The 8986-nt window shown below is 47.3% G+C and overlaps 1 protein-coding gene across 4 annotated transcripts in view; it reads left to right on the forward strand.

Moving 5' to 3' along the window:
* The first annotated feature begins 536 nt into the window (after positions 1-536).
* Smad5 (SMAD family member 5) overlaps positions 537-8986 on the forward strand; it is a 30808-nt gene continuing 22358 nt past the window's right edge. Inside the window, exon 1 of one of the 4 annotated variants that reach the window (XM_021215282.2) lies at positions 537-637. The gene's annotated coding sequence lies outside the window, so the exon portion shown is untranslated. The other 3 variants (XM_029547463.1, XM_021215281.2, XM_029547464.1) reach the window with 3 other exon arrangements.

Genomic DNA, 8986 nt, shown 5'->3' on the forward strand with positions numbered 1-8986 from the left:
CCCTGTGGGACAGCTCGAGCACCTCCAAGCCTCCACTTGCTGAAGCTTGAGAACTCAAGGCATTCCCTGCTTCCAGATGTGGGGCGGTGTCCCGTGAACAGCTGGGACTGTGTGCTGAGAAATGGCCACTCGTCCTCAGCTCCGGGTTCAGCACTATCTCCACCTGCAGAGGATTTCCACCCCCATCCCCCTTGGGCGCGACGTTAAGGCTGCATCTAGTAAGCTGTGTGGTCTCTGATGCTCAGCCAGTGATCTCTGTCTCTTAGGGTTTCTATTACAAGTCAATGCAAACGGCGAAGTTGTAGCGGAAGATACTTTTTAACGCTCTTAAATTGGCTAGAAAGGTCTTCAGTGCTCCAGAGCGAGGATGACTGTTTCGCTAGAAGGCAGGTGAGCTTGGCTAGCCCAAGTGCCACTCGCCTGCTCGCCATGGACAGCAGAAGCCAGGCCTCGGCCACTCCCGACGCGCATGCGCCGGCCGCCGCGGCCCTCCGCCACCGCCCCCCCTCCCCCTCATCATCCGGGTCCCAGGCGAGCGGGCGCCGAGCGCTTGTCCCGCGGCCGAGCTGCTAATAAAGTTGCGGCGCGTGCACAGCGCGGCGACGGCGTGAGGAGAGCGCGCCCGGGCGGCGGGGAGGTGAGTGAGGGGGCCCCGGGGCGGGCGCTCGGGGTCCGGCGGAGGGACACGCGCGGCGGCGGCGGCCCGCGTGCGGCTGGAGGCCTAGCGGCTCCCCGCGCGGGACCTGACGGCGTGGGACGGGGCCCCGCGCGGCGCGGGAGGCCCCGGTGCTGAGGAGGCCCCGCTCGGCCGACGAGGCCGGCGCGGACGAGGCGGCTGCCACCTCGGCGCGCCCCCGCCGCCCCGGCCCGCGCGCGGAGCCGCGCAGGCGGCCTAGGCCGAGCGCGCGCCCCGCCGCTTTGTGTCTGCGAGATAAGGATCCGCGCTTATCGGTGGGAATTACACTCCGGCCAGCCGGCCGGCGGCGACCCGCCCCTGCGCCCGCCCGTCACTCTCCGGACGTCGCAGAGGCTCCCTCGCTGCACTAAACTTTGTGTGAGGAAGCGAAGCGGCTTTTGTCCCTGCCCCGGGTCCCGGTGGTTCCCTTGGGCATGCGTGCCCAAGTTCAGACTCCATCCCCTCCCCCTGCCCTTTCTCCTCTGCGCTTCTGGCTGCGCCGAGCCGGGAGCCCAAAGCTCTGGGAACTTCCCCGGTGGCAGCCGTCTTAGGGTCAGAGCCTGTTCAGTGGCCCGGACTTTTCGGTTGCAGAAGGAGCTGGCGGGGATGGTGGAGGTATTTGGAGGTGTGCCAGCGATCCGAAGCGTGTGTGTGTGTGTGTGTGTGTGTCCGGTTTGTGATGGCCCCGGCGAAAGGAGTCCCGGCCAACCTGGAAGGCAGGAATGGCCGAACCCTCTAAGCTAGATCTTTATCTTGATCGTAAAAGACAATGTTTCCTGAGCAGCTGGAGGTGGGGGGGCGTATTCCTGGCTGCTGCTGCTGCTGCTGCGTTTAGATGGGTGTGGTGCTAAGTATATCTTGTTTATCTTTCTGTGGAAAAAGTTTTGAAGTCTGGTGGAGTTGGTCACATCATGCCTGTTGCCTAGCACTATCAAGTGTATCCCTACCTAGCAACAGATACCGGGCGATCCATGGAGTTTGTTGGTTGCTTTGACAGAGGCTAAGCGAAAGGGTATATGTGATTTCTTTTCTTTCGGACAGGATCTTGCTAGGCAGACCTCGAACTCCTGGCCAATCCTCCTGCCTCAGCTTCCAAGTGCTGGGATTACAGGGGTGAGCCATCACCAAGTCTGGCTGTGTGTTTCTTTTTTAAACAAAGAGTGCTTGGATTTTCTTAGTGTATGGGAGTTACCATTAAAGTCGAAAACCCAGTAGGTTCAGAGACGCTTCGAGTAGTAGTTGAGGGTTTCTGTTCCATGCCAGCCCATAATGCCTGCCGTATGGAAACAGTTCCTCCATGGAGCAGGACAGTTTCACACTCAGCTGCTCCATCAGAGCTTCTGTTTCAGATGTAGTTAGTAGCCGTAGTAACAAATCACATTATTCCTTTTACCCATTTTGGTAACGTTTTTCCCCTCTAAAGTGAACCCCGGAAATTATAAAATTCCAAAACAACTTAGAAGAAATGGTCTATCAAAATCTAACCTATATAAGGCTTGTACATATTAAGCTTAGAGGAAAAATAGTTTTGTAGCCATGCATAGTGGCCCACCCCTTTAATACCAGGCAGGTAGATAGGTGTGAGGTCCAGGACATCTCGGGAGCTACATAGTGAGGCGCATATGATCGCTAGGTGGCGACCACCTTGGCACCCTCCTTCCTTAGGGCTTCCCCAAGCAGTCCTTTTAGGTAACTGTTGTTACCACTTCAACTTTTGCTGTGTCTTTGTCACAAATGCTGTTCATCATTTTGTCACTTCCTGTAGGTCATAGGTGAATCTTTTCAACTGACCTTCCTTCCTTCCTTCCTTCCTTCCTTCCTTCCTTCCTTCCTTCCTTCCTTCCTTCCTTCCTTCCTTCCTTCCTTCCCAGACAAGTGTTCTGGTAGCCCAGAGTGGCCCCAGACTTGCTATGTAGTCCAGAATGCCCTTGAACTCCTACCTCTGCCTTCAGATGCTAGGATTACAAGCCTGTGCCCTCATATCTGGTTAATTATTTTGGTTGAGTTGCTCTTCTGGAACCTGTGCACCCTACTGTACCAAACATTCAGATTGAGTTTTCCTTGCTGTGTCCATATAGGATATGGCATAGTTAAAAGAAGGAAGAGAGCAATGGGCCTGGGGACAGTAAAATGTTTGGTGTGTTCTGTGCCGTCTGGCTGGGGCTGCTTAGCTGGTTCTTTGTGGTGGGCGCCACAGCATTTGGTAGATGATGTGTGTGCTGCCTTTCTTTGCCTTCTGGCAAAGTTAGCCATTGATTGCAGTGAGAAACAGTGGCAGACGGTGGCTAATGAGGTTTGAATCCGATTGTTGTGTGCTGCTGGTTATGTAACATGGCGAGAGTATCATTAAAAGTTGCAGGCTGTAGCAAGGTAGAGAGGCAAGTAACTTCTGCTGACCCTCCTCCTTGGGCTTTAATTTCTGGGTGAACCTGAGGCACTTTAGGCTACAGCTGTAATTATACCTGGGCAGCCTGTTTCCTGTTTGCACAATGGACTCAAACATCATGATTTCATGGGATGATATCCTGCCCTCTGTGTTAAAGCCAGCATGTTTTCCCCACTGAAAACAGATTGTAGCTCAGTTGAACAAATTTCAATGTTTTGAAGACCAGGCAGTAAAATGACAGTGTTTTATAAAATTCTTAGTAACATGTATTGAAATTTAATATAAACTTCTTTCCACATGCGTATTCTTTGATGGTAGGCTTTAGTTTACCAGTGCAATGTGGATCACAACAGCTCTTGTTGATAGCTCTCCAGTGTTTGTTATTACCCAGTGTGCTCCTCTGATGACCTGTCTCTGCAGTACAGTTACTTCTGTCTTCTTAACCTTTTAGTGCTCTGTAGGAAGGACATGGGCTTTCTTCAGGTGTTGAAGGCACCGTAGATCCTATGGTTTCCCAGCATGCTTCCAAGACATCAGGTACTGGATCAGTTTTCCCTTCTGTGATGGACAGTCATAGCCTGAGGAATGACTCTTTTCTTCACTAGGTGACATTGTGGAGAAAAGCTGGGAAACTTGGTTCTAAGGAAGCCGTGGTGCACATATTTGAGCGTTTCTCTCACCGAACAGATGATGAAGGGTTTTCTCTTCAAGGCCCTGGAAGTTGACCTGTGCCTTTTTGCAGCTCGTTTTTTCACTTCTGAGCTTAGTGTAGAGCATTAGCAACTGGAAATTTCAGTGCAGGGGTTATCCACTTATTGCCACTACCATACATCTTTTACCTCCAGCCAAAACCTGAATGTGATGTGTATGTACTGAGTGGAACATTTAGAAGAAAAATTGTTAACAGCTAGAGTGTTAGGGCTCTTAATTCCCCAGTCTTTTATTTTGTTGCTTTTGTTTGTTTGTTTGTTTTTCGAGACAGGGTTTCTCTGTATAGCTCTGGATGTCCAGGAACTCACTATGTAGACCAGGCTAGCCTCAAACTCACAGAGCTCCACCTCCATAGTGCTGGGACTAACAGCGTGTGCCACTGTCTAATTTCCAAATCTCGTAGGTCACATCTTTTAAGTCTTTATTAGATGATGTAATTACAGAACATTGTTTTTCAGAATCAGTCAGCCCACACATGGACACAAACACCTTTTCTAGTCAGGCTGGAGGTTTTGGTCAGTTCTAACAGGTATTTCCTGTAGTTACTTTCTCTACCTTTATGTTCCATGTCTTAATTTTGTTGAGATTAATTTTGGGGGGCAGGCGAGTTCCTTATTACGACAGTTCCCTGATGTGATCCTATAATTTTATTTCATTATTTATTAATATTAATGTGCATTTTTTGTAAATATATTTTGTTCTTGAATCCTTTGTGACCACCGTCTTTGCCTGACTTGTAACTGTCACTTCTAGTTGGGTATTCCATGGACGTTTGGAAGTCTATTGATCTTTTGTGAGAATTTTAACTGGGGCTTTACCTTCTGATCGTCTTACGCTGTTGTGTTACACTGAAAGTAACAGAAGCAATAGCAGCCACACACTAAGGCCTTCTCAGAATGGGCGCTCAGGGGAAGCCCACACTTGGCAAGTGTAACTGTTCTCAGAACATATGTGCTTTCACAGAGGACTTTGTTCTTTCCAAAGTACTGGAGTCTGCCTTTTTTCCTAGATGGCAGACTCATAACTTGAGGTCTAGTTATCCTGGCATGTATTCCTGGGAAGAAGGAACAAAGCGGAAATACTTAAGTCTGTTAACTCCCCTTACTTGCATCTTCCTATTCTCTTATGTGAGAGTCCAGTTAACTCATTCACTGTTCCCACTCTTTAAAGGATGGCCAGAGCAGAAAGCTCGTCAGGCTGGTGTGTGTGTGTGTGTGTGTGTGTGTGTGTTCTTTCTTTCCTTCTAAGTGGGGCACTTGTACTGGCAGGTGCACACAAGGTGCTGGAGAATGCCATTGCAGGACATTGGAATGGATGCTGTAGACACCAGCTAGCTGTCTGTGCTCCAGAGATTGTGTTATGATTGAAAGGAGAGCTCTGTGTCTGGCCGTGTGCCTGCAAGCCCGTACAAGCACAGTCTACTTCTGGTGGCAAGGCAGGGAATCTCGTAGGCTCTGTGGGGGTGAGTAATACATCTAGATCAGGCTCTGCTTAATTAGAGGACTTAAAGAAGCAGCTGGAGCTTAAAGAGTGGTTAAAAACTGGGAAACAGAAATCTGGACGTGGGAGATAAAAGGCAGAGACAACTGGGCACAGAGAATGAACATGATGTGCTTTGTCAGGACCCCATGTTCATCATGCAGAGGCCTTGAGAGCTTTTCAGAGCTTTGGCTGTCTTTTCTTAAATTTAATGTTTATGTGCAGGAGTATTTTACCTGCATGTGCATGCCTGGTGTCCATGTTGTTCAGAGAGACTGTTAGTACTGGGAATTGAACCTGGGTCCTCTGCAAGAGCAGCAACCACTGAGCATCTCTCCAACTCATCTTGATGTTTTTTAAATTGGGAGTCAGAATTGGGAGAAAATGGTAATATATATATATATATATATATATATATATATATATCCTTTCTCTAGGAGAACAGCATGAGTGCTCATGTGATCGTGACCTTTCTTCCTTTACAGATGTTTCTGTAAAAAGTTGGATTTATGAATCTAGAGGAGCTGTGGGTGTTTGCTTCCTATTTGGACTTTTCTGCCAGTAATCATAGATGAAGCCTATAAGTTCTAAAATAATTGTATACCTGGATTTAGTGGTGATGGGTGTCTACACCTTGTGGTTGTTGGTAGCTAGCTACTGTGTTTTTAGAACCAGAAGGGTAAGAGCTTTTTAGCGCCTCATCCTGACCAGCCTAGAGAGTTAACTTGGTTGTGTATTTGCAGGTAGCTTACTTCGAGTAACTTGATTTTGAACTTCTTGATTCCCAAATTTGCAACCTAATCTGAGATTCCTGATTAAAATTGGGAAGGTTTTGTTCTGTTGTTGAGATGGGTGTCCCTAGCTTTGGAACTCACTGTGTAGACCATGCTGGCCTCAAGCTCACAGAGGTCACCCTGCCTCTGCCTTCTGGGTGCTAGGATTAAAGGCGTGTACCACTACACCTGGCTGATGTTTTTTAAATTTTATTTTTAATATTCTCTTTCTTCTCTCTCCTCTCTTCCACTCTCTCCCCTCCCCCCTCTCTCTGTGCCTGTGTGTGTGTGTGTGTGTGTACATGCACATGATTATAGGTGCCTGTGGAGGAGGACATCATACCTCCTGGAACTGGAGTAGTTACAGGTGTCTGTGACCCGCCTGATTCGGGGGTTGGAATCCTTAGCAAGAACAACTTTGAGCCATCTTCTTTAACCTCTGAGCCGTCTCTCCTACCCCAAGATGCCTATGAAGAATTTTTGGGAAAAATGGTATTGTAATGTTGCCTCTCATAAGAGAATTCATACATGTGCAAAATGTCTCTGGTTTTAGGATTATAGAAAAGCTTTGTTAAACCTCCTTTGACATCTGAATGTACATGTTGGTGAGTAACTCTGAATGTGAGGGATCCAGGAAAGCTGTGTCTCACAATGAACCTTCACTTCACAGTTGTAAACTCATCCTCTTGAAGGGGTGTAGAAAGGGAAGTGCATAGAAACCCTTGAAATAGAAGTCAGGCCTTCCTCTGCATTGGGAACATAGACTGTATACAGTTAGCCAGGTACAGTAACACGTGCAGGCCCTGATGATACCTGGTCTTGGAGACAGAGGAGTTGGAGACCAGCCTGACAGCACGGTAACCTGTCAAGAAAACCCAGAGCAGTTCACCTGTGTGATGAGTGATGTATGTAACATCTGAGCTCAGGTCTATGTGATGCTGAACTTGAAACTCAAATGTCATCAGAAACCCAAGAGAGATGATGAAGCAGGAGAGCAGGAGAGTACTGAGGGGGATAGGCTGGCGTTCTGTCAACAGTGAGTCAAGAAGTGCCCTCTATACAGGGGCTCAGGAGGAGGCGCCCCTCACTCTCCCTCAGTGTGGCGTGGAGTCACTTAAGGGCCTGAGAACCCAGCTGGTAAAGGACTTGGTCTCAGGCCATGGCTCCTGGGCTGAGTGCTTGTGAGGCTTGTCTTATGTGTACATTTAACACTTCGACACTGTCTTTATCATAGCATATTTATGTTCATGCGTCAGTTGTTTGTTGATAGACTTGATTGTGGAAAACCAAAGCAAACTTAGAATACCCTTACAATTGTAGGAGATAGGGCTCTCTACCTCTGACTCTAGCTTATCTGATTTTTCATTCTTAGTTCTGAGAGATTTATTCCTTTAAAACTATAATTTTTTTTTCAAAGATTTGGCTTAGGTGCTAGTGAGTTGTAGGTCAATGTTGCATTGAGTTGCATGAGGTAATATTGTCAAGAGAATTTGCTTTGACTGAAAGCTTTGGGAAAAATTCGAGAAATTTTCTCACTTGCCTTTTACTTTGGGTTGAAGCAGTAAGAGAAATTTAAACAGAGAGTGGGGGAGATGGTATTTCTAGGAATTTAAAAGTCTGAGCTTGAACCATGGGGAAGAGTGTTGGAGAGTGGGTTCTGTGTTGGTCAAGGTAGGGAAGAGCTGAGCTCTTGAGTTACTATGTTAGGATATTGAAGTCTTGTGAAGCTTAGCAACATTCTTTATACATTTAATATATATACCATTAAAGTCCTCATCGTTGTTTAGACTCCTTATCAACCTCCCTAAATGAGCTGGTGACAAGTTCCAGTCTTCCAGTTGCCCAGGGTGTGACCTGGAGTCATTCTTGACTGCTGTTCTCACAGCCCATATCTCCTCTCCATCAGGAGTCCTGCTGTCCCTTTGTCTGCTTCTCACCACAGCAGTACCAAGCACACTAGCCAGAGTGCATCTTAGTGTTTTGTCGTGTTTTTTCAATGCCTCCTCAGCTCTCTGGGGCAGTCCACCTCTGACCTGCCATGTCTCTCACTGCTCCCTCCCAGGGCTGCCCTGCTTCTCTTCCCTCTCCGCTGCTCCCAGTCCTTGATGTCTCTCCCATTCACTTCATTCCCAGGCAGCTTTCACTTCCTGCTAGACTGAGCTCAGGAAGGGAAGACTGGGTTAAAGCTGATAAGATAATGAGATTGTCTTAAATGTTGTAAAAACTAGTTTGAAATTAAGCACATGGAATTGTAATTCTTGGTCTCAAATAATATAATCTTTTTTTAAAGTAATAAACTATTTTGGAGAACTCAAAAGAATATAAAATATAATAGAGATCTATTTTTTAATATAAAACATTATTTAAAGGAAATTCACTGGAGAGGAAGAACCTGGCATTTGAGTTGTGTTACACCATGAACAACTTTAAAGGTGTAAATAACTACTGAGATATTTATATGTGTTGGGGATTGGTTCTAACGCTTTGATTTAATTGGAACTCTTCATGTCCAGACGCTGAAGGACCTTGTCCTCAGTTAGTTTTTGATCGATCAGTAAAGATGCCAGCAGCCAGTGGCTTGCCAAAAGGAGATGGGATGGGACCAGGATCCTTAGATTTGTTCAGGGAAGGAGAGAGAAGAATTGTCATGACTTTGGTTTGGGACCAGGGTTTGGGGGAGGGGAGCAGATTGAATTTAGAGCTAAAGAGGAAAGATCTGCATGCATAGACCAATGGGCCTCACAGAAGGTAACAGGGCAGCAGGGTTAAAGGTAGATTCAGAAGGTGTTGAGCCAGGATTACCAGAGGGAAAAGTGTGCTAGCCATGGGAGGACGAGAACTACCTAGGCTTTGAGTAGCCTAGGCATTTTAAAATAAACTGGTGATCGCATGTGCGCGCGTACATGTGTGTGTGTGTGTGTGTGTGTGTGTGTGTGTGTGTGTGTGTGTGTGTGTGTGTGT

This window comes from Mus pahari, chromosome 16 (genome assembly GCF_900095145.1).
Source record: "Mus pahari chromosome 16, PAHARI_EIJ_v1.1, whole genome shotgun sequence".
NCBI classification, from domain to species: Eukaryota; Metazoa; Chordata; class Mammalia; order Rodentia; family Muridae; genus Mus; species Mus pahari.